Raw genomic sequence first — 23,853 nt, 5'->3', positions numbered from 1 at the left:
CCTGCCGCTGCAGAAGGACATGCCTGTAGTCTTGCGGAGCGGATGGAAAGCGGTAACTTTTCCACGGGGGAAAAACGGGGCAGTGTTTCACATTTATTCTCCTTTAAGGTTTTCCCGAAGAAATACACGGGAAGACGTTGCCCAGAGAGCTGGTAGGTAGATGCCCCAATCCTGGTAACATTCCCGGTCAGGTTGGACCTGAGCAACCTGATCTAGTTGAAGGTGTCCCTGCTCATTGCAGGGGGGGTGGACTAGATGACCTTTAAAGGTAGCTTCCAACAAAAACTATTCCATGATTCTATGATAAATAGTAGAGGACAGAAGTTCTTGACCTGGGTGTTACAGGCGCATCTCAGAAGTAATTTCATAGTTATTTCATTCTAATGGCTCTAATGCAACTCAGCTCCACACTGGTACTGGTGTGAGAAGCACAAATGGATGTCTCTCCAAAGTACCCATCTATCTAGTACACTGTACTAGTTGAATATTAAGCAAAATGTCCCTTGAAATTTTTCCGTCAAAGAAGGGCTTTATTCAACACCAAACTGCAGATGTGAGCGCAGCTGCATGGAGAAAGAAAATCAAACACAATTTTTGCTATGGAAAAGCAAATCAGTGGAAACGTCAGCATGGCAGTGTGCAGCGGGAGCGGGGCCGAACATCACACAGCCACCTTCCCACCCTGCAGCAGGCTGACGTGGGGCCGTGGAAGAATGCCTCCCTACTAGGAAGTTGTGTGGTGTGAGTGGAAATAAGGACCTTAGAGCACAGTGGGTATAACAGGTTGCAGGAAGCTCCTTGTTTCGGTATAGCTTCTGGCATCACTAGTCTGTCCCAAAGAGGAACCTACCTGATTCCTGGTGACCAAACAACAAGGCTATGAGACAAATGATGAAGATGTAATGAAAGCTATGAAGAATTATGATGTTTAGAAGATGTCGAGAGGTGGTGTCTACCACAGAGAAAAGACACAGTGAATTTTTAATAGGGTGTAGGAGATGCTTCTGGGTAAAGTCCAAGCATGTTGTTTCTAAAGGTGCAAGAGCCACAGCCATCACTCGTGCATTAGGAGTTTACAGAAGTTTTCTCTAAGGCTAAACATCCTGTCCTCCCCGTTCTGTTGCATTGAGCATACTGGAGTGAACTGTTTTACCAGCAGGAGCTGAGTGTACGTCATTCACCCTGGGATTCTCCCAGGCAGCGGACTAGACATCACTGTCCCTTTCTGCCTGGCACCTGCAGGATATAGAATCATCAAATCATCTAGGTTGGAAGGGACCTTTAAGATCATCAAGTCCAACCATTAACTTAGCACTGCCAAAACCACCACTAAACCATGTCCCTAAGCCCCACGTCTACCTGTCTTTTAAATACCTCCAGGGATGGTGATTCAACCACTTCCCTGGACAGCCTGTTCCAATGTTTGATAACCCTTTCTGTGAAGAACTTCTTCCTAATATCCATCCTAAACCTCTCCTGGCACAACTTGAGGCTATTTCCCCTTGTCCTATCTCTTGTTACTTGAGAGAAGAGACCAACCCCCACCTCTCTACAACCTCCTTTCAGGTAGTTGTAGAGCGCAATAAGGTCTCCCCTGGGAAGCAATTGCTTATGGTGCTGCTGCATCACACTGCGTCTGCTCCCAGAGTTGAGGGGGAACAAGATAACATTTTTTTTCTGAACATCCATTGCGATGAACCTCATCAATGCCCACTCCTGCCTTAAAACCAATGTTTTATAATATTGGTGAAGTTGTGGTTTTTTAACTTTTAATGCAAACATCAAATATATACATACAGAATACATAGGAAGGATGTGGGTGTTCTTATGGATTTGCAAAGGAAGTTATGTCCTACAGGCCTTATAAAGAAAGGGTGACATTCCCCCATAAATTTGGTGACTTCATCTATAATTGTATTTATCCTGCATGTAAGTCGATTGGAATCAGTATTTCTACATTTCTGTCATCCTTTTTCTTTGTTTCTAGCAATATGATTGTCTTTTTTTTTTTTTTTTTCATCACCAAAATGTATATTAGCATATTTTCAGTGCAGAAGGGAGCAGGGACAAGATGTTCATTTAATATATGAGCAATGTATAGTCTTTCAGGTAGTAACAAATAAGTTTCTCATTCTGTACAAAGTGATGGGATTATTTAGAAGAGTGACAAGTACCTACACTAGTGGCTTTAGAGAGATGCTGCCATACATCACAGTAGTTATTATTTCAATGTCTTTTATTCAGAATATTTCGAGATTTGGGCATAGCCATCTTGTATGGTAAGAAGACCTTTGTTTTTCACAGCATCTTTGGTATGTCATATCAGCATTACAAAATGTGTGTTGGATCATGACTAGAAAGACATACTAGAAAGACAGCTGCTATCTATGGAGTCTCCTACCAGAAATTTATTTTGTGAAAAGTAAGCACTTTTCCACATGTCTCTTCATTACTCCACCTCACCTTAAAGTTTATGTCTCTTTCATATATGGATGATGATGGCAAGGAAACACTGCCTGTATTCCAGTATTTAGAGTCTCTAGCACCCTGCATACTTTAATTTCTGTTGCATAAACCTAAGGTGGGATACATGCTTCAAATTTTCCCTCAGGATTTTTAGCTAACAGCTGTTCCAGGAAGCTACAGAAGTATTTTCTTGTAAATAAGTAGCATTTCTTCTGTTTAGCACCTTGAAACAGAGGGCCAAAATAGCATGTATGAGAGGCTGCAGACCTGAGACGTCTATTAGTAATGTTAATTGCCAATGCCACTAAAGAGGATGCTGACACACATACCTTAATTATAGGGCAAATTCTTCAAAAACTGCATTTCACAAATACTGTTGTACTAATGGGTGGTGTTAACTCCACTCACTCTCAGTGGAGGATTTCAAAGTGTAGGACTCCAGAAAGCCAGAGGGGCTGTTTCTAACAGTTGATCTGTAGCTAGGGAACTGAGGGGAGTGTGCAGGAGGGTTGGCTGAATCTTGTAGCAATTGGCCTTGAGGCTCGTATCAGCCTCGAGGCTTGGAAGAACTGTGAGGTCTTGTCTATTCCTGTTGAACTAATTACTGTGTAAATTGTCACTCAGATTAGTGAAGGCTCGTTTAATTAACTCCCTGTGTTAAGTGAAAAAGGCTTCATGGCAAAGCAAAGAATAAATATGAAGCATCTTTTATTTAAAATGCATTAAATCTGCTTATTGTGCTTGAAATAAATATTTCTAACACTAACCTAGGTCAAAAATGGTTTGCTGATACTTCTCATAAGAACAAAAGCAGTGCCTCTCCCTCTGTTTAACAAGTCCATCTAATAGTCCTTATTGATTTATGTGTACTAAGTTAACAACTAGAGGTCCATCTGAGTTTCAGGGGAGTGGTGGCTTGCAGTGCGCGGCTCCCGCTGCCACAGGTGGACGTTTCCACTGAGCAGTGAGTGTCCTCCAGCACCTCTCACTGGGCCCTCAGCTCCCACTTCAAAAGGGCTTTGGACTTTCATTTAGGCATTTTAACTGTGAAGTGGTATACTTTGAAGATTGCCCGGATGTCAACATCCAAATGCTGGTCATGTTATTACAGCCGTTTGCGTGCTACGCAGCCTCTTGTGAGGCGAGGAGGGAGCCAGGACCGGGCTGAGCAGGTTGCAGAGCGTCGGCCATTGTCCACACTGAAACCGCCACAGGCGTTAGGCCTGCTCCCACACGGAAAGCCACTCTTCAAGGTACACCGCGTTCGCAAGTCACATCTTGCAGCCTGTGTGGCTGCAGACTGTTCCTTTTCACAATTTCCTCAAGCACTTCCCCTCGCCCAGTCTCTCATTCACCTGCTTTTCTTTTCCTCACAGTCCCTGAAGCGTGGGCCGCTCCCTTCCCTCACTGTTAGGCTCTGCCCTACCAACATGGCGGATTTCCTCACCTGACAAGTACTGCTTGCTGCTGCTGCCTCTTGTCCTGATGCCCTCCTACCCCATACATTGTCTATAGGAGCCCCTCATTTTTTTTTCCAGTACAGGGCTGTTTCTGCTGAAATAGACCTCTTGTTCCCTTAGAATGGCTCAAAAGCAACCCGGCAAAATTTTTGCTGACAAGAAGAAAGGCAAGAGCATTACCCCAAAAGCATATTAGCACTGCATGGCAGCAGGGAAAAGCAGTCATGAGAGAGAGCTGTGAACTAGTGGCTGCAGTCTGACCTTTGCATTTCACGATGCTGCTCTCGGGGTATTTGGTGCTGCTTTGGACAATAACTCCATGACACCCTTTCGTTTTCGCTTGTGACTGTCCGTCTGTCCTCCTTCCTCCCTTACTTCTAGGATTCAGTTAGTCACTACTTTCATTTTGAATATTCATTGGGACAGCCCTTTCTCCAGACTGGAGAGAAGAGAAGGTTGTGATTAGGATCCCTCACAGAGCAAGGCAGGTTGGGATTTTAGGGGCTGTTGCCTGGAGAGGCAGTTGAAGAAGGCAGAGAGTGGTTATCAGTATCTCTCTGGAGAATAAGAGCAAGGCAGGTTGGGATTTTAGGGGCTGTTGCCTGGAGAGGCAGTTGAAGAAGGCAGAGAGTGGTTATCAGTATCTCTCTGGAGAATAAGAGCACTGCTTGGATTGCAAGGGGGAAACTTTTTTGTAGAAATGATGCAGGATTTCTGCTTTATCGGGGGTACATCTATGTCTGATGTCCTGACTGACAGAGCCTGCTATTGGCTAGTACTGTGTATAACATCTATTCTCTTGGCAGAAAGTATGTAACCTTCTCTTCCTCCTTAACTAATATGTACATAAACATAATCACCAGAGGCCAATACCTGGGACATGGCAGAATTACGCATTTAATATATGAAGGTTATAAGCCAGTGCATGCAACCTATTAAGACAGTTTTGAGTAAAGGTAAAATGAACCAGGCATGACTAAGCAATAAGGAGAGATGCTATTCAAAGGAGGAAGGCGACCTTCAAAAAGCTGAAGTCGTATCCAAATGAAGAAAATAGAAAAACTCATAAATCCTGGCTGATAATATATAAAAGCAAAATTAAGCAGACAGAAAAAAAAAAAAAAAGCTGTGAGGAGCAATTTGCTAAAGGACTCTAAACCAGCCCTAAACCCTTCCTCAAACACTTCAAGAAGCTCATCAGAGAGTCTGTAGGGCTGATCAATAATCAGAGTATAAAAGGAAAACTACAGAGACCAGAAGACCTTTTCAGAGAAGAAATTGGTGTTCACTGTGGAAGAAACTAGGAAAACCTACATGCCAAAATTCCTTTCCAGAAGAGGATCTGCCTGAAACGGAAATGACTGTAAAAAAGATTATGTGACAAATTGGCAACATAAACATTAAAAAATCACCAATACTAGAAGTTATTTCATCCAATGGTTCTAGGAAGACTTACCATAGTCTGTAACTGCTCACCATAGCCCTTGATACCTGAGGGCTGGAGCGCAGCAAATAGATACCAGCTGTAAAACAGTTTTCAGAGAGCATCAAGGGAGCTATGGGAGTATGCATCAGACTTCTTGGCAAATATGTGGAAACTGTAGTAAAGGACAGAATGAGTGGTTACCTGGGTTCACACAGGCTACCTCAGAAGAGTCAGTGTGGCTTCTAAAAAGAGAAGTCCTACTTTACAGTCCTCTTTTTGAAGAGTGTCAGCAAATATTTGGACAAAACCAGCCAAGTTGATCCAATCTGCTTGGACTTTTGAAGATTTTTGACAGAACCACCATCAACAGTTTCCAAGGAAATTTAGTAGTCATGAGATTAAATAAAAGGTCCTTTTATGGGTAAATAATGGGTTACAAGTTAGGAAACAGAGTGTAAGAGAACTGGTTACTTATTACAGTGGAGGAAGGTCACCACCAGTGTTGCCCAGAGCTCTGTGCCGGGATCTGTGCTGCTCATTACAGTCTTTAAGTGACCTGGAAAAGAAGTGAGCAGCGAGGTGAGGAAGCTTGCTGGCGTGGTACGAAAGTTTGTGATATGATGATATTCAGGATAGTAAGGATAAAGGCAGACTGTGAGGGACCACAAGAGGCCTTCCTAGCTTTACATATAAGATAGCGTTCATGTGTAAGCAATGGACTCTGAGCCAACTATTACCATTTGGTAGCAAAGTCTTTATGATATGCATAACTTGTGAAAACATCAGAAAAGCAAACAAAATATTAGAATTTATTAGGAAAGAAAAATAAATCCATGGTTTGCCTACAGCTTGTGTATGAATACAGAATTCTGTATGGAATATAGGTTATATTTATGAATATACAATATGAACAAATTCACCTATTTATATATTATGAATATATATTCTGAATATATATTCATATATATTCTCTATAAAGATGACGGAAATAGAATATGGAATTATATATAGTCCATATTTGTACATGGCATAGAAAGGGTGGAAAGGAATTGACTTTGGCATTTCTTCAAATATAAGAATGAGGGGCCATCAAATTGAGCTAACAGAAGCTGATTTCAATGCAAACAAAAGGAGACAAACTTGTGCAACTCCTTGCCAAAGGATTTTATGGACACAAAAGGCTTCAAGGGGAGACTGTAGAAGTAGTTAAGAGAGAGATTCATTCAAGATTATTTAATAAATATACCACTTGGGAAAAACCCTGAGCTGAGAACAGACACATTTTGAGAGAACTTCACGTACACTTGCCCTGTTTTTGTTCTTCCTTAGGCATTTGCTTATGGCCACTGGTGGCAACAAGATACTGAGCTAGGTGGACTTGTGGTCTGAACAAGTATAAGCATTTGCATGTTCTAATGGACATACCTAAAGAGCGTGTGCATGAAAGCTAGGGAGATGGGCTTCTGGCAGGGTACCATCACCTCTGGATGGACTGTGAATTGGACTAGCTGTGGAGCCTTAGCTGGACATTTTTTGAGAACAATAATGCCTCAATGCTAGAGGTCTGTCTCTGGGATCTCACCTGCCACACAGTTAGATCCATATCTGCAGTCATGAATATGTGTTTTATATGGCTGCAGAGGACTCCTTGTCTTAGATAAGACATTCCAGAGGTTTTCTCTTCTTTTATGCCTTCTGTTCAGCTGTTCTGCTAATATGATCATGACCAACTGCCGTAAGATCTTTTTGGAGTGGCTGTCCCAAACAATATCCAGACATTTACAAATACTACTATGTCGTTGTAGAGACAGGCACAACACTCAATATCCAGTTACAGCAATCGTCCTCCTTTACTTTACAAGCAGTGCTCTTTTATATCCTCTTAGCTGGTTGCTTATCTGTGCATATATTCTAACATTCTACTTTTGCCCAATCCACTCTCACATCACACACCATTCAGCCAATACAATTGTTGATCACGCACTGTTCATGCTCTGGGAAAAGCCAGGATGTTTGCCACCCCTTATCTTGTTTGCTCGGATCTTCTCAGGATTCTTCTGTCTCCTCGAGGGTACACGGGTACCTGCTCAGGGTCAGTGTTAAACTTGTATTTTGATCCCTCGGACCAGACGAGGTCTCCCACAATTCCCCCTTTTTGTATTTGTGCTACAAAAATTGCCTGTGCCATCCGCTGCAGGGCCCTTTGCAGCAGAGACACTACTAAATACTACTTGGGAGCCAAATAGATCCTCTGTTGATACCAGACATTCTTCACTGTAAAAGTCTCAACAATTTTGCGGCTCATCAACTACAGCTAACAGAGAGGTGTCAGGAAGCAGAGTGGTGTCGAGATATGAAGGCACACAGAAGAATAGGTGAGGCTGCTCTGTATGATGGGACAACTTTATAGGATTGGAAGTAGTCCAATTCAAATTACTTGTGCATTTTTTTTTACATCCCAACTGCTTACAGGAATTAGATTCAAACTCAAAACTCCTCTAGCTGTACCTTAATTCCTTATCAGTCCAGCCTTCTTGCTTAGGCTAGACTCAGGCTTATGTGAATCAGCACATGAGGAATATAGGCAAGGCATGCAAATTTAGGTCCAAGCTAATATGACAGTATAGGCATAGCTCAAGGGTCCATGTGCTTCCCTCTGCATGTGTTGTCACATAAAAGCTAGCCCAAATCTGACTGCTGCCTCAGAAAGCCATCAGTAACCCCTGGAATTGCTATAGCTGTGTAGGATGATATATCTGCTCTTAATTCACAAAAAACTAATGCAATTTAAGAGCAGCCAGCATGGCTTCATCACAGATACCTGGCTGCCTTCGATGATGAGGTGACTGCTCTGGGGATGAGAGACGAGCAATGAATATTGCTTATTTTGACTTTAGCAAGACTATCAAGACCACCTTAGGTTGTATTCTTGTAACCACACTTGAGAGAGAGGGACAGGATGGGTGGACTGCAGGGTTGATGAAAACATGACTAGACCATCAGGCTCAAAGAGTTCTGGCTAGTAGCTGAAAGTCTAACTGGCAGCCGCATAGCAGTGGTATTCCTCTGAGTTAGATACTGAACCTGGTACTATTTAATTTCTTCACTAACAACCTGAATGATGAGATGGAATACATCCTCACTACATTAGTAGGCGGCATTAAATTGTGGGGAGAAGATTGTGTGCTGGAGGGCAGGGCAGCTATTCGGAGGGATCTCAACAGGTTAGAGAAATAGCCTTACAAACTCCTTGAAGTTCAAAAAGGCAAGTAAAAAAAAAAAAAAGCAATTAAAATGGCAAGTAAATCTCATTTAAAGCTCTATCTGGGCATGAAAAAAACTATGCCACTGTAAAATTTGGGGACTGGCATGCTAGAAGGCAGTCTTTCGGGAAAGGACCCGGGGGTCATGGTGAACAACCCAAACATGAGCCAGCAACATGCCCTTGCAGCAACAAAGGCTAACTGCATATTGAGCTGCATTAGTAAGAGTGTAGCCAGCAGGCCAGGGAAAGTAGCTATTCCCTGTGAACTCCAGAGGCTGCATCTGGAATATTGTGTACAGTTTTGGATTTCTAAATACAAGAAACATTAGCATACTGGAGACAAGTCCAGTGGAGGAGCGCAAAGCTGACTAGGAGGCTGCAAATTGTGACACATGAGTAGAGGCTGAGTGAAATGGGTTTGTTCAGTCTGAAGAAAAGGTTAAGTGGATCTAATTGCTGTGTACAACTTTCTAGTGGGAGGTTACAAGGAGATCTTCTTGGAGATCCACCCTAAAATGACAAGAGGCAATGGACATAAATTGCATCAAAAAATTCTTATTCACCATTATGAAAAAAAGGTTCATAGAATCATAGAATGGAGAATGGTTTGGGTTGGAAGGGACATTTACAGATCATCTGGTCCAACCTCCCTGTCATGGGCAGGGACATCTTCAACTAGAGCAGGTTGCTCAAAGCCCCGCCCAGCCTGACACTGTAAAAGGTTGTCTAAAGAGATTGTAGATACGCAAAACTTGACTGGGGAAGGCACTGAGCATAGACTCATAGTCTCATAGACTGGTTTGAGTTGGAAGGGACCTTCACAGACCGTCTATTCCAACCCCTGTGAAATGAGCAGGGACATCTTCAACTAGATCAGGTTGGTCAGAGCTCCGTCCAACCTGACCTTGAATGTTTCCAGGGACAGAGGCATTTAGCACCTCTCTGGGCAACATGTTCTAGTGTCTCACCACCCTTAGTGTAAAAAATTTCTTCCTTTTATCTAGTTTGAATCTCCCCTCTTTCAGTTTAAAGCCATTATCCCCTGTCCTATCACTACAGGCCCTACCAAAAAGTCTGTCCCCATCTTTCTTATGAGTATCAAAAGGCCACAATAAGGTCTCCCTGGAGCCTTCTCTTTTCCAGGCTGAAAAACCCCAACTCTCTCAGCCTCTCCTCATAGGATTAGGGTGTTCCACCCCTCTGATCATCTTCGTGGCCCTCCTCTGGACCCACTCCAGCACGTCCCTGTCTTTCTTGTGCTGAGGGCTCCAGAACTGGATGCAGTACTCCAGGTGGGGTCTCACCAGAGCAGAGTAGATGGGCAGAATCACCTCCCTCAACCTGCTGGCTATGCTTCTTTTGATGCAGCCCAGGATACAGTTGGCCGCCTGGGCTGCAAGCACACATTGCTGGCTCATGTCCAGCTTTTCATCCACCAAAACATCACAGGAAGGTCTCAGCACTTTGCACCTACTTATAACAGGACTCCGTTCTGCTCCCTAGCTTGTTAGCCAAGCCTGTGCTGGCTCGGTATGCAAGTCAAGCCAAAAATCAAAATCATTAACATTTGTTTCCTTCTCCCTCCCAGGAAAGCTGAACTGAAGTTAGCTCTGCTTTGAGGAGACTCAACTTGATGACCTCCCAAAGTCAATCATCTAGATTATTTTATGCTTCTGTGATTCCAAGTGGTTTATAGCATATATGTCACACTTAAATCTTCAAAACAGACATTATGCTTCTGTGTACTGACTGCAAGATGTAAATGTAACCCATTGTTTCATGGTATACATCAGCTCATCTTTTTCTAGAGAATAACCACAAGATTATGAGAGATAGTAACTGTCAGCAACAGTGATTGGTGTTCTTAGAATCTCATAATTTCCAGTGCTGGGTGAAGAGGAAAGGTAGTACATCTTACAAAAAATTATTACTTTAATTTTAATTTAATTAAGAAAGTTGAAATACATGAAACAATAAAAATCTCACAATCTAAAATAAAGTTGCATAACAGAAAAACTTAATGATATCTTTAGTTCAAGCTAAAAGCTAAATTGTTCAAGCTAAAAGCATATCATGGTTTATTTAAACCCCAAATCAAGTACAGTTATTAATGCCCCAGAGAAAGCTCTGGTTTTATTTACATGCTCTGTTTTGGAGGACAAGGTACAGCCACTATCATATAGCAAAATCCGAATGTCTCTGTGAATGTACCAGTGGAAACGAATATAAATTGTAGAGTGAAAACACCTTCCATTACAGCTAAGAAGCAGATTGTCTAGAACTTAACTATATCACAGATAATTCTGTGATCGTTTTTAGCGCTTAACTCCAAGAGTGCTTTTATTGCAGGAGGATCACCAGGATAAGGCAAAATCCTTACTCTACTTCATTTGCATAAACACCTTGAACAGTGGAAGTTGGAGTTCACATCCTTCTTTTAAATATCAGTGGCTATTGATGTTGGTCACCTGTGAATATAGTATGTCAGAAGAACAAACATAAGGAGTGTTATTGACTAAAAAATATTTTACCCTTGCTCTGTTTATAGCAAGCAAGCTCCACCTGAAAGATCAGGTAAAACCACATTTGTGCTTCAGTTCCACTTGCTAGCTAAGCCTCTTCTACATACATTGACAGCTTGACAAGGAGTCTAAATATCTTCGGCTGCCAGAGAAAGTACTCATTTTACTAATTGTAAACACTTGTAGTGTAGACAGTTCCCTTTAAATGAGTTTGCCTAATTACCTTTATTTTCAATGAAGAAAACCAAATGCTTATAGCACAAAATTTATCTCATTCTAAAGTAGACATCTAAAATAGGTCAGATGAATCATGCCTTAAAAGAGGCTCTTTCTCTCCATTGAATATAAAGGGAGTCTGGCATGACTAGCTCAGAAGTGTACACTGTATATTTCCAAAGTTAGGTGAGAGGAATCCCATTCCACCTGTTTGTGCACTTAGTAAAAGAAGAATACCAATACAGTATAAAAATGAACAAACTGTCCCCAGGCTTTAAAACAAGTTGTTTTAATCTTGAGCAATTCATCTCTTAATTTAGGGTTTGATCCAACTCCCATTGAAGTCAACAACTGTATGTTTTAAGAGGAATTTAATGAGGCTTGTCAATTATTTTTGTTTACTCTCTCAGCAAGGATACTTAACTAAATTCAATGAGAAATGGATACCCAATGCTTAATGAGAAATGATATTCTGTAAATACAGGTTATACTTTGAACAGGTTTTTTTTTTTTTTAATAGTTTGTTTCTTCCATCTTTTAAATTAAATGTGAGCAGTATAGATAAATCCTTAGTGATAAATGCTAATTCAAGTAACACCGGAAAGTACAGATGTTGTTTCCTTCCACAGGATGATTAGCCCTTTAATTAATATGTACAACGTATTAAACAAAGTCCAGCAGGATGTTATTGCTGTGTTGAAGTGATGACTCTGAAACTTGCTTTGTGCTGTCAGTTTTGCAGAGTTCCTGAGTGCTGGAGCCCTGATAACAATAGGCACATAGTACTATTATTCATAACACAGAGTACCATGGAGTTGTAGTTGGCAAGTCTGGCAAAAACTTTAGAAGCCTAGTCTAGGTGATGAAAATGACTAGCTATCTAAATTAAACCATTGAAGATTTACTACATAGCCTGGGTGTAATCCAGTCCTGATCCCAGTGTGGGGATTTGATGAAACAGTGGGGCATGCACTTACATGACTGTGACTGAGACCTGTAACCAGGATTCTCTGCTGGCACTAAGGGGAGAGATGAAGCCAAATGATTTGTGTTCTTTTTCCTCATTGCTGAATTCATGCTAGATATTTAACTGGCTTCACAGTTCATTGATTTGCATGTGCGACTGGTATGGAGGTCTTGAAGGAGGGGAGAGACAGAATTCGGTGTAAGGAGTTTGCATCTGAGTGAGATTAACAAACTCTAGAGTCAGAGTAAACTCTAAATTTCTATTCCCTAATTCAGTTTCTATTTCTATCTGAAAATCTGCTTCAGAGTAATACACGTTTGAGATTCTGAAGCCAGAACGTTACCAGGAGCTGTGTGAGGAGTGTGAGAGAGAAGGCTGTCTTTCCTTGGCTCTGCATTGAGAACAGTGCATTACAGGTTCCCCAGCCAACCCCTGTTTGACAGCCCTGGTGCAATGGCAAAAGAGGTCAGCTTGGAAGGATTCTTTTAAACATATTAAAAACTGAAGTAGCGACTCTGCATATTAATAACAGGATTAAATTAAAAGAACCGGATCAGTATGGGAGTGGCTGGAGGCAAAGGAGTCTCTCCAGTGCACCTGGTAGTAAAAGAAGAGGATTTAACTAGATGGGGAACTATAAGCAGCTTCAAGAGGTTAGAAACAAACAGTGATGCAAAATCAAATGCTTTTACTTTTATTCCCCCACCCCGTTATTGTGGCATGAGATTTTTGCTAAACAAGCAGTTCTTCTGTAGACTAACTCTGCTATGCCATTCCTAGCTTTCATCCAGTCAGCGTCCTGGCTACCTTTCACTGAGGCACCAAATCCAGCCACTTGTGACCTGTCGGTCTGTGTAAGAGTTTAAGGGGGAACTTTGTGATTTGCAGTGCTCTTTAATGGTGAGAACTGAAGATGGTAGAATCTGATGCTAGTAGGGTAACTTCAGCACCTTTGGTGCTCTCCTCCCGGGTAAATCTGTGCTTGAATTGTTCTAATTGTGTCAACCTGTATTTAAGAAAATTTGGTGCAGGCTAACTGAAACTCTGGGTCCTGAAGGGATGCAGAACGATGAAGTCTTTCCTGTTCCAATTGAATTAACTACATTAGTAGTTTTCCTGCAAATTATCACTTTGTTAATTAACCTTGCAGACTTTATATTTCACACTGAAAGAAACATGAAGTTTGTGTGCATTAAAAGTGGCAGTGATATGTAAGCTATAACTTAGGTTTTGTTATGAGGAATAATGAAAAACAGAGAAATTGTATCAGTAATCCACAGGGAAGGTGTTAGAGGCTGCATATATTGATACAACTGCAGCATTTTCTGGTAACTTTTGGTATGGTGACATGCTGGAGAATTTATATATGATCTCATTTTCCTGTAATACCATCCATAAATTTTGTCTTATACAGGTCTATTTCATCAGATGAAAGAATCACACACAAGTTTTATAACACTAAAAAGGTAGGATGAATTTCACTTTCTTAATTACTAGTACAAAAATGCTAGTAAAAGCATTTTGATGGCATAAGAGCTGTCAAAATAACTTACTCAGTTTTAGCTTCTTGTTTTATTTACCAGCTCACACAAACTACATAAAAGCCTCTTTCTTAAGAGCAAATGAAAAATACAGAACCAAAATGGCAAAGCCTTAGTAGTGTCTGGGATTTATCTGAGATTTGTATGTTCAGTAAACAGTCACGTTCATCGACTCTGCTGGATTTGCTGGTGGAAATGTTGCCACATGATCAGCATGGCAACAGTCATTACCAAATTAGTAAAATTGCACAATAATGATTTTGTGCCACATGTAGCATGGATACTCTATCTAGTATCACAGACTAATTTGCAAGGACTTGCCTACCCTGCAGGTCCTTTGATACCGGTCCTATTGCATTATAGGTATCCTCATATAGTGGTGCTGGTATACCTGGCAGCCTGTTTTTGAGATCATTTGCTGCCCCAGGAAATAGAAAATGGCACTGGTAGGACTGACTACCTTAATCTGGCAGGATTGACTACCTATGTGTCTTAGCACGTTGAAAAGCAACGTGTTGCATTACCTGAGTGACACAGTATTATTCAGCAACAGCAGCAAACACGAGCAGCAGTGGAAGTAGTAGTATGGCTCCCAGATGGAAAAATAACATGGAGGAAGTTAGGAGCTGCCTATCACCCTTAACTTCTCTCCCCTGTATGGGCAAGCTGTGGTGATGGTAGCTACTTTTCATATGATCTTAAAAAGCATGACGTTGTTAGCAGCTGCACATGCTGTCCTGGGGATGGGGATGGGGATGGGAAGAATAGTAATGAGAAAGCAGTCTATGTTTCTAAGGAGGATCTGAATCCTGCTACCCAGAACAGCAAATTTTTTCCCTCTCTCCTTAATTTCCTTGACATGCTGATGGGTTGGCAAAAGATGCTCAAAAAGGAGGCAGAAATAATTCTGTGCCTTTGCAATTAACCCTTGTCATGGATGATTGTTATTAGGTCAGAGCAGCAAAGATACTTTTTCATTCAAACACCTCCTCATTCAAGATCAGAAGCAAACCTAGCTCTTCCTCCATGCCCTGATAGTGGCACTTGTACCCCTTTTCCGTCAGCCCTGGTGACAAAGAACAGATCTGTATTAATTCAGGACAATGAAAAGACTTTGTCAGCGAAGACCAAGGCAGTGAGATTGCTGCGGTGGATTTACCCCGGCCAGAAGCTGAGCCCCCACGCAGTCTCTTGCTCACTCTCCCCCAAGAGGGATGGGGAGAGACTTGAAAAAACAAAAGCTGAAAACTTATGGGCTGAGATAAAGACTGTTTAATAGGTGAAGCAAAGCTGCACGTGCAAGCAAAGCAAAATAGGGAACTAATTCACTACTTCCCATCAGCAGGCAGCCACTTCCTGGAAGTGGGACCTCAGCATGCATACCGGTTACTTGGGATGCTTTAACCACAAACAACTCCCTTTCATCCTCCTTTCCCTGAGATTTTATTGCTGAGCACATTGGTGTATGGCATGGAATACCCCTTTGGTCAGTCTGGGTTGGCTGTCCTGCTTGTGTCCCCTCCCAGCTTCATGCGAACCCCCAGCCTACTTGCTGGTGGGGCAGAGTGGGGAAAAGGAAAAAATCAGAACCCTTGATGCTGTGAAAACACTGCTCAGCAACACCGAAAACACTGGTGTTATCAACACTGTTTTAGTCACAAATGCAAAACACAGCAGGGTACAGACTACTACAAATAAAGTTAACTCCATCCCAGCCAGACCCAGTACAAGTGCTGATCATGTTCTGCTGCTGCTGCTGTAGCAAAAGTCATCACCAGAGAAGAGGAACACCTGTGTGGAAGATGTACCTATAGAGGAGCCTGATGTGTCTGGGAATGGCATATCACTGTGTCAACCTACAAATCAATTAAAAATCCATAACATGTTAGATGTCTGATTGATGCTTATCTGGGAGAGGAGCATACTGTTACAGCTCATGTTCTCTCCTTTTCTCAAGCAGAATAAATTATAACTGTACCTATGTGTATGTTTTGTCTGTGTTCAAAATTCAAGCCATGGATCGCTACAGCTTGATGGACTGAGGCTGGGTTCCACCGCCATGCGGAGGAAGCTGTCAGGGAAGCGGAAGGCCAAGGCTGTGGGGAGGAGCCCAGCCCAGAGCATGGCTTCACAGGTGGGGCTGATGCAGAGGTGTTTGGGCCAGGACCAGGACTGGCTCCACTGCAGGGGTGTAGCGAGGGGTGCGGCCCCAGGCACGGCTCCAGATGTGAGGTAGGCACGAAGACATGAGGTCCAGGGTGGGGTGGGAGAGCAGCATGTGTGCTGGAAAAATGCCCAGATCCTGGCTCTGTGCCCAGAAAGTGATAAAAAAAGGAAACCAGGAAAGGACCTACCAAGTGACCTTCTTACCTGAGAAATGTAATTTTGGCTCCAGCATGGGTTGTGGTGATACCTTGCTGGTGCATGAGATGGTGGAAGCAATAGCAAGGGCCAAAGGTGTAATAAAACAGGCTCTGAGGAAGGCAAATGTGTGAAAATATTGACTAAAAGATTAGGAAAACTCCAAGTGATCTTAGCGTCTGAAGATAAAGCAAAATGTTAAATTGGAACCTGCAGCATCCAGAGCCAACAATGACCAGCTTCGAAGACAAGGAGGGAGGGTAGAAGAAGCTGGTGAAAAGGATGGTTAAGATAGCTGTGGAGAGTCTCACAGATCACTTGCACAAAGAGGCAATGCCTAATCTGACAAAGCTGCCTAGTCCATAGTTGGCCCAGCAACATATTTGGAATAACTTTGAACTGTGAGAATATTTTTGACTAGGTTATTGGTTTGTGTCATGAAGGTAAAGTATTATTAACCTAGTTGTAGGAGGCTTCAGCTCCACTCTAGTGGATGATCAAACCAGAGTGATGCCTAGAATGGGCAGGGGGAAGGATGTTGGTTTGGTTGCATGACAGTCAGACTGCCTGACTGTAAGAAAGCAACCAGGAGGTCAGAAAGAGCATTGGAGAGCACTAGTACTGTGGCCTGAAGTGGAACCCAAAAGAAAGAGTAAGTCTTAGTCACTGGCTTGCAGCCTGCTTCAAATCTTCTATTGGATTTTTAATTCACATTACTTAATGACATATTCTCTGTGTCACAGAATTATGTAATTCTTATTTAACAGAAAATAGTAAACATCAAATTCGTGTTCATGCCTGTATTCCACTACAGGAGTAAAACAAACAGTAAAACCCTGTACTTGTAATTCTACATGGATCAGAAATTCTGAATTCAGACCTATCTGGAAAAAGAGCTAGGCTTCTGAATGTGGAAGTTACCCTCCTGCTGTTGTGTGTTGCTACTGTAGTTAGGAAACAGGACTGGGATAGATGACTTGCACAACCAGGAGAGAGAGAACAGATATTTTTCTTTCAGTGAAAATGATCCAACAAAATAATCTTGAATACTGTCCAGCTGCTTGGGTTAAGGGTAAACGCAGTTTATGTATACTGAGGTATTTGCAAACTGGCTGAGTAACTTTGTTAAATGGGGATCCACTTAACCATACACTTAATATCAATAATTTGTTAGTAACTTTATGAAACTAGATCTTGCTCCAGTGCAAAGTGACTATAAAATGGAGGCATTGTTAATAACAATACTAGCGTATTAAGTTCATGTATAGATAACATAAACTATTGTTCAAAGTACAAGGTGAGGGAGCCATTGAGGATATTTCTTATCTTCTGTCTATTCTTCAATCCCTTGAATATTACTGTTATTTTCCACCCACTCCTCCTAAGTTGTCCTCCTGATAAAAAGATAAACCCCGTATTTCCAGTGCAACTGCATAAGATTTTACTGTAATTCTGGATTTCTAGATTATTTGAATATCTTTATTCAACGTTCTTTGAGTCAAATTGCTGCTGAGTTGTTTTTTTTTTATACTGTTTATCTGTGGGAATAGTTTGTTTCTCTGTCACCATTACATGTAGAAGCCTTTGCAGAAGACCAAAGACATCAATTCATCTTGCTAAATGTGGTATCAATGCAGGTATGCATTTAAATGTTTGTGAACAATGTCACTCAACAGCTGTAGAGCTTCTATATAACAATCTACATATCCTAGTATGTAGCTATGCTATGGGTATTATAAGTGGCAATGAGGCAAAAAACTACAGTGGTATCTTAGAAATTACAGTGCAACTTTATTGCCCTGCTTGGAAGCTCCTGGAAAACCAAAATGACAAATTACTAAATAAGTGCATGAATACTTGTAAAATTATTTAAAAACAAACCAGCATATACCACTGGTTTTGAAGGATCCATTTTCTAAGGAAGCAAAAGTTGGGTGTGTTTATTTTGAAACTCATGAGAAGAGAGGAACTCGTATGTCACCGGTTCTCATCTCCTTATATGTCCCCAAACGAGACCTTGAGTCAGAAGAAAGTTCTCTAAAGGCATGCATATGTATATGATATCAACAAACACAGCTTCTATGTCTGTACTCTGCACTGAAAAACTGTAAATGTTGAATTCTATATGAGAAACTACCTTAATACTGGTATCTTGATAACTGTTGATAGTAGCCTTCTATCTTTTGGAGACTATTCACCCTGTAAAGTACTTTCCCAACTTACTTTTAAAGGCTGCGTTATGGTAGTAAAATGAAGGTCTCCAATGCTTCTGGGTTTTGTTTGTCTCTTGTCATAATTTATTCTCCCGCCTTTTTATTATTGTTCTTGTATTTATGTGCTGCAGAGGCAAAATGATGTGGTTAAGTGATCAGAGTAATAAACCGTGAGCTTATGTCCAGATAATGGTCTCCTACTGCTGACGAAAATCATGAAGTAAATCCAAAACATTTATTTTTAAGTGAATTTAAATCATTATTGGAACAAAATTTACACCCTGTTAATGTTGATGCTAGACCACAGAATGTGCAAGAAAACGAAGCTTCAAGGTTTCCAGGGCAGCTTCTCTCTTTTTAACAGTAAAAAGTTAACCCAACACAGGAATGTCACAGATTCATAGAATGGTTTGGGTTGGATGTTAAACAGTGCCAGTCCCTGTACTGACCTCTGAGGAACGCCACTCGTCACTGGTCTCCACTTGGACCTTGAGCCATTGTCTGCAAGTCTTTGAGTGCTACCATCCAGTCATCCACTGAGTAGTCCATCCGTCAAATCCATGTCTCTCTGATTTAGAGACAAGGATTTCATGTGGGACAGTGTCAAATGCTTTGCACAAGTCGAGGTAGATGATGCCAGTGGTTCTTCCCTTATCCACCAACGCTGTAACGCTGTCAATGAAGGCCACCAATTTGTCAGGCACAATTTGCCCTTAGTGAAGCCATGTTGGCTGTCACCAATCACCTTCTTATTTTCCATGTGCCTTAGCAGAGTTTCCAGGAGTATCTGCTCCATGATCTTGCTGGGCATAGAGGTGAGACTGACTGGCCTGTAGTTCCCTGGGTCTTCCTTTTTTCCCTTTTTAAAAATGGGGGTTATGTTTCCCCTTTTCCAGCCTCACCAGACTGCCACGACTTCTCAAATATGATGGCTGGTGGCTCAACAACTTCATTCGCCATTTCCCTCAGGACCCACAGATGCATCTCATCAGGTCCCATGGATTTGTGCACTGTCATGTTCCTTAGATGGTCTTGAATCTGATCTTCTCCTACAGTGGGCGGTTCTACATTCTCCCAGTCCCTGCCTTTGCCTTTTGCAACTTGGGTGGTGTGGCTAGAGCACTTGCTGCTGAAGACTCGGGCAAAAAGTTGTTAAGTACCTCAGCCTTCTCCATATCCTGGGTGACCAGGTCTCCTGCTTCCTTCTGGAGAGGGCCCCCATTTTCCCTAGTCTTCCTTTTGTCACTGACAAAAGCTTTTCTTGTTGCCCTTGATGTCTTTGGGCAGATTTAATTCTGTCTGGGCTTTAGTTTTCCTAACATGATTGCTGGTTGCTTGGACAATTTCTCTGTATTCCTCCCAGGCTACCTGTTCTTGCTTCCACCCTCTGTAGGCTTCCTTCTGTTTGAGTTTGTCCAAGGCTTTTTGTTCATCCATGCACGCCTCCTGGCATTTTTGCAGGCCTCCTGAAGTCTGGGGTGGTGACTTTACTGTCTGCCTTCCTTGCTGCCCTAAGGATCTTGAACTCCACCATCCCATGGTCACTACAGCCAAAGCTGCCCTTGAGCTTCATAGCACCCACCAGCCCCTCATTGTTGGTGCAACAAGGTCCAGCATAACACCCTTCCTTGTTGGCTCCTCTGTCACCTGGAGAAGGAACTGCATTCCATCTATGCATTCCAGGAACCTCCTGGATCTCTTGCGTCCTGTTGTATTGTCCCTTCAACAGATACCAGGGTGGTTGAAGTCCCCCATAAGGACCAGGGCTTGTGAATGTGAGGCTGCTCCTATCTGTCTATAGAGGGCCTCATCTGCTTGGTCTTCCTGGTCAGGTGGCCTGTAGCAGACCCCCACTGTAACATCACTTGTCCCTGCCCTCCCTTTAATCCTGACCCATAAGCTCTTGGTTGGGTCCTCATCCATCCCCAGCTGGAGCTCCATGCACTCCAGCTGGTCGTTGACATAGAGGGTGACACCCCCTCCTCATCTCCCCTGCCTGTCCTTCATGAAGAGCCTGTATCCTTCCATTCCAACACTCTAGTCATAGAAGCCATCCCACCATGTCTCCATGATGCCAATAATATCATAGCCCTGCATGCATGCTCATGTCTCTAACTCCTCCTGTTTATTCCCCATGCTACATGCATTTGCATAGAGGCATTTAAGTTGCGCCCCTGATGAAGCTGACTTACTGGCTAGATTGGCTGGAATTCCTTTGTGCTGCACTCCACATGCTCTCCTGCTGACCTGTGATCCTTCTGCAGGCTCTGGGCATCTGTTGCTGGCACTGACATCAAACTGATAGGATTGGGATGGATTGAGGTTCCCCTCCCCCGGCAACTTTAGTTTAAAGCACTCTTCACCAGCTTGGCGAGTCTATGACCGAAGATGTTCTTCTCCTTCTCTGACAGATAGATGGACCCCATCAGGCTCCAGTCGACCTTGTTTCTCAAAGCGAGTCCTATGGTCTAAGTAGCCAAACCCCTGGCTGTGTCACCAGTCCTGTAACCATTTGTTGATTTGCCACATTTGATGGGCCCTATCAACCCCCTTCCCTTTGATCAGGAGGACTGATGAAAAAACTACCTGCACACCGGAGTCCCCTACCACCGCTCCCAGGGCTCTTTAATCCTCCTTGATACTCAGACTGCTCCTGGCAGTATTGCTGGTGTCTACGTGAAACAACAGCAGCGGATAATAGTCAGTGGACTGTATGAGGCTTGGTAGTCTCTCGGTGACATCCTTGATACGAGCCCCCGTTAAGCAGCAGAGCTCTCTAGAGAGGGTGCCAGGGCGGCAAATGGGTCCCTCTGTACCCTTCAGAAGAGAGTCACCTACTACTATCACCTGTCACCTTTTCTTAGTTGTGCTGGTTGTTATACAGGGAGCAGATCAGGCTGCCTTAGCTCCAGCGCCACTCGTGATGTGACTGGTCTTTCTTCTTCACTCTGCAGAGCAGTGAAGTGGTTCTGCAAGGACACCTCAGGCTTCAGGGGAAGTCTCTTCCTCCTGCTGGTCCCTGCCATTGCAAGCTTCCATTCTTCTGCATTATTGGCCCTCATCCCTTGTGTGTGTGCCTGTGGGGGAGTTTTTGGTTGGTTGGCCGTGGGCTGTGGGTCCACTGCAGACAGCACTTGAAACCAGCTAACTTTGTCAACAGAGACCATTAAGGTACTTCAAAAGTATTACAGTGTGAATGCTACTTACACATTTAAGCTGCTAAGGACAACAGAAATGTTGATAGATTTTCTGTGGGGACCCTTAAAAATCTGCAGCTCATCAGAAACTTACCTGTTCACAAGAGTTTTAATACTCTGAGTACAGCCTGTTCCTGGCAGCTGTAAGAAGTGCAGAAGAGCCGTTGTGATTCCCTGCTCCTCCATGCTCCCCTGCAGCGCAGTGCCGAGCTGTTGAAGAGTCCAGGAAATGCATTGAATTTAAGCATCCCATCACTACGTTGGCAAGCCAGGTACTGCAAGGAACTATTTGCCTGAACTCTTCAGATAAATGGCTTGCACAGAAGAGAGCTGATTTGATAGTTCATAATATGGATAGCCTGTGATTCCTTTTAAAGTTATAATTAACTATGTCTATCACAGGATTTACAAAGGCTTTTCTGTCTTTCTAGAAAGAGCAAGTTTTTCAAAAGCTTATTTTTCACTACATTTTTTGAAATTTGAATTGATGCTCACGTCCTTCATGAATTACAATATATCTCCAATATCTTTATTTGTCAAAGCACATTTTCCAGTCCATACTGGCCAGGAACTGACACAGAATCTGTTCATCCTGTACAAGGATTTTTGGGGGGCTGAGGAAATGCAGTTACCTGTTCCAACCCATAGCAGTTGCTTTGCCTGCCTTACAATTGTGAGGACAGTGAGCAGCTTTTAAAAATCTATCTGTGACACTAATCTGTCTTTCCTGTTGCATTTGTTGCCCATTGAACCCCTCCCTGGAGCCGCAGTAATTGGATTCATTGCAGAAAGGCATCCACGAACAGGAAGTTTCTCGTTAATATTACTGCAAGGAATGGGGTGGAGTGATTAGAACCAAGATGCAAAATAGTTGCTATCAAGAGCGAGGATCAAAGAGAAGGTGATGAATGGGCAGTGTTGGTTGTTATTGCTTTTGAAAGGTGACTGAAGGGAAAACAAAGCAGAACACACACACAAAAATCGTTGTTAGTAAGTTAAAGCTATTGGTCTGGATTCTCAGTCCACTAGGTTCACTCATTTGAACAATTCCACATGATGGAAAATATATCTTTTTATTCTGTTCTGTAAGAACATAAATAGCAGCTCAAATGCCTCTTCCTTTTTCCTAAATTTAAACTGAAATCTCTCACTGCGTACCCTGGGTTTCCTCCTCAGTTCTTTACTTTCTTTTCAAGCATGTGTTTTTAAGCAAGCCCTGTCTTTTTGTTATCTTTGTATTTCATTCAATAGCATAATATGCCATATTATGCTGATATGTATCATGGCAATTTTTATGGCACAACAAATGGTGAGCACAGATTTACAATGAAACACAGTAACAATAATAAATGGTAGGATGAACAGAGGCTTTTTGTCATTCCAAATTTGAATTCATACTTGTTTTTCTCTGAACCCGTCGATACTATCCCAAGCGCAGAGGCAATGCCCGATGAAAGGACACAGTCCTGCCACGGTGTGCTTCTGTGAACACTCAGTGTGATTAGATGTGCTTCTTACAGTTTTATTCATCCCTAAAAGGAGCTCACTTCTTTCCACGTCTGAAGTATTGCAATCAGAGTGAAACTTAAGCCTCGTGGACTTCTACAGCAAAACTCCAGCGAGGACTGGATTTCAAGTTTTACCAGTATTTGAGGTGCTGTGTTTAAAAGGAAGGTCTTCCTGGTCAGGTGGCCTGTAGCAGACCCCCACTGTAACATCACTTGTCCCTGCCCTCCCTTTAATCCTGACCCATAAGCTCTTGGTTGGGTCCTCATCCATCCCCAGCTGGAGCTCCATGCACTCCAGCTGGTCGTTGACATAGAGGGTGACACCCCCTCCTCATCTCCCCTGCCTGTCCTTCATGAAGAGCCTGTATCCTTCCATTCCAACACTCTAGTCATAGAAGCCATCCCACCATGTCTCCATGATGCCAATAATATCATAGCCCTGCATGCATGCTCATGTCTCTAACTCCTCCTGTTTATTCCCCATGCTACATGCATTTGCATAGAGGCATTTAAGTTGCGCCCCTGATGAAGCTGACTTACTGGCTAGATTGGCTGGAATTCCTTTGTGCTGCACTCCACATGCTCTCCTGCTGACCTGTGATCCTTCTGCAGGCTCTGGGCATCTGTTGCTGGCACTGACATCAAACTGATAGGATTGGGATGGATTGAGGTTCCCCTCCCCCGGCAACTTTAGTTTAAAGCACTCTTCAC

Source organism: Charadrius vociferus, unplaced genomic scaffold (assembly GCF_000708025.1).
Source record: "Charadrius vociferus isolate BGI_N301 unplaced genomic scaffold, ASM70802v2 scaffold118, whole genome shotgun sequence".
NCBI classification, from domain to species: Eukaryota; Metazoa; Chordata; class Aves; order Charadriiformes; family Charadriidae; genus Charadrius; species Charadrius vociferus.
This window is presented reverse-complemented; position numbering follows the sequence as displayed.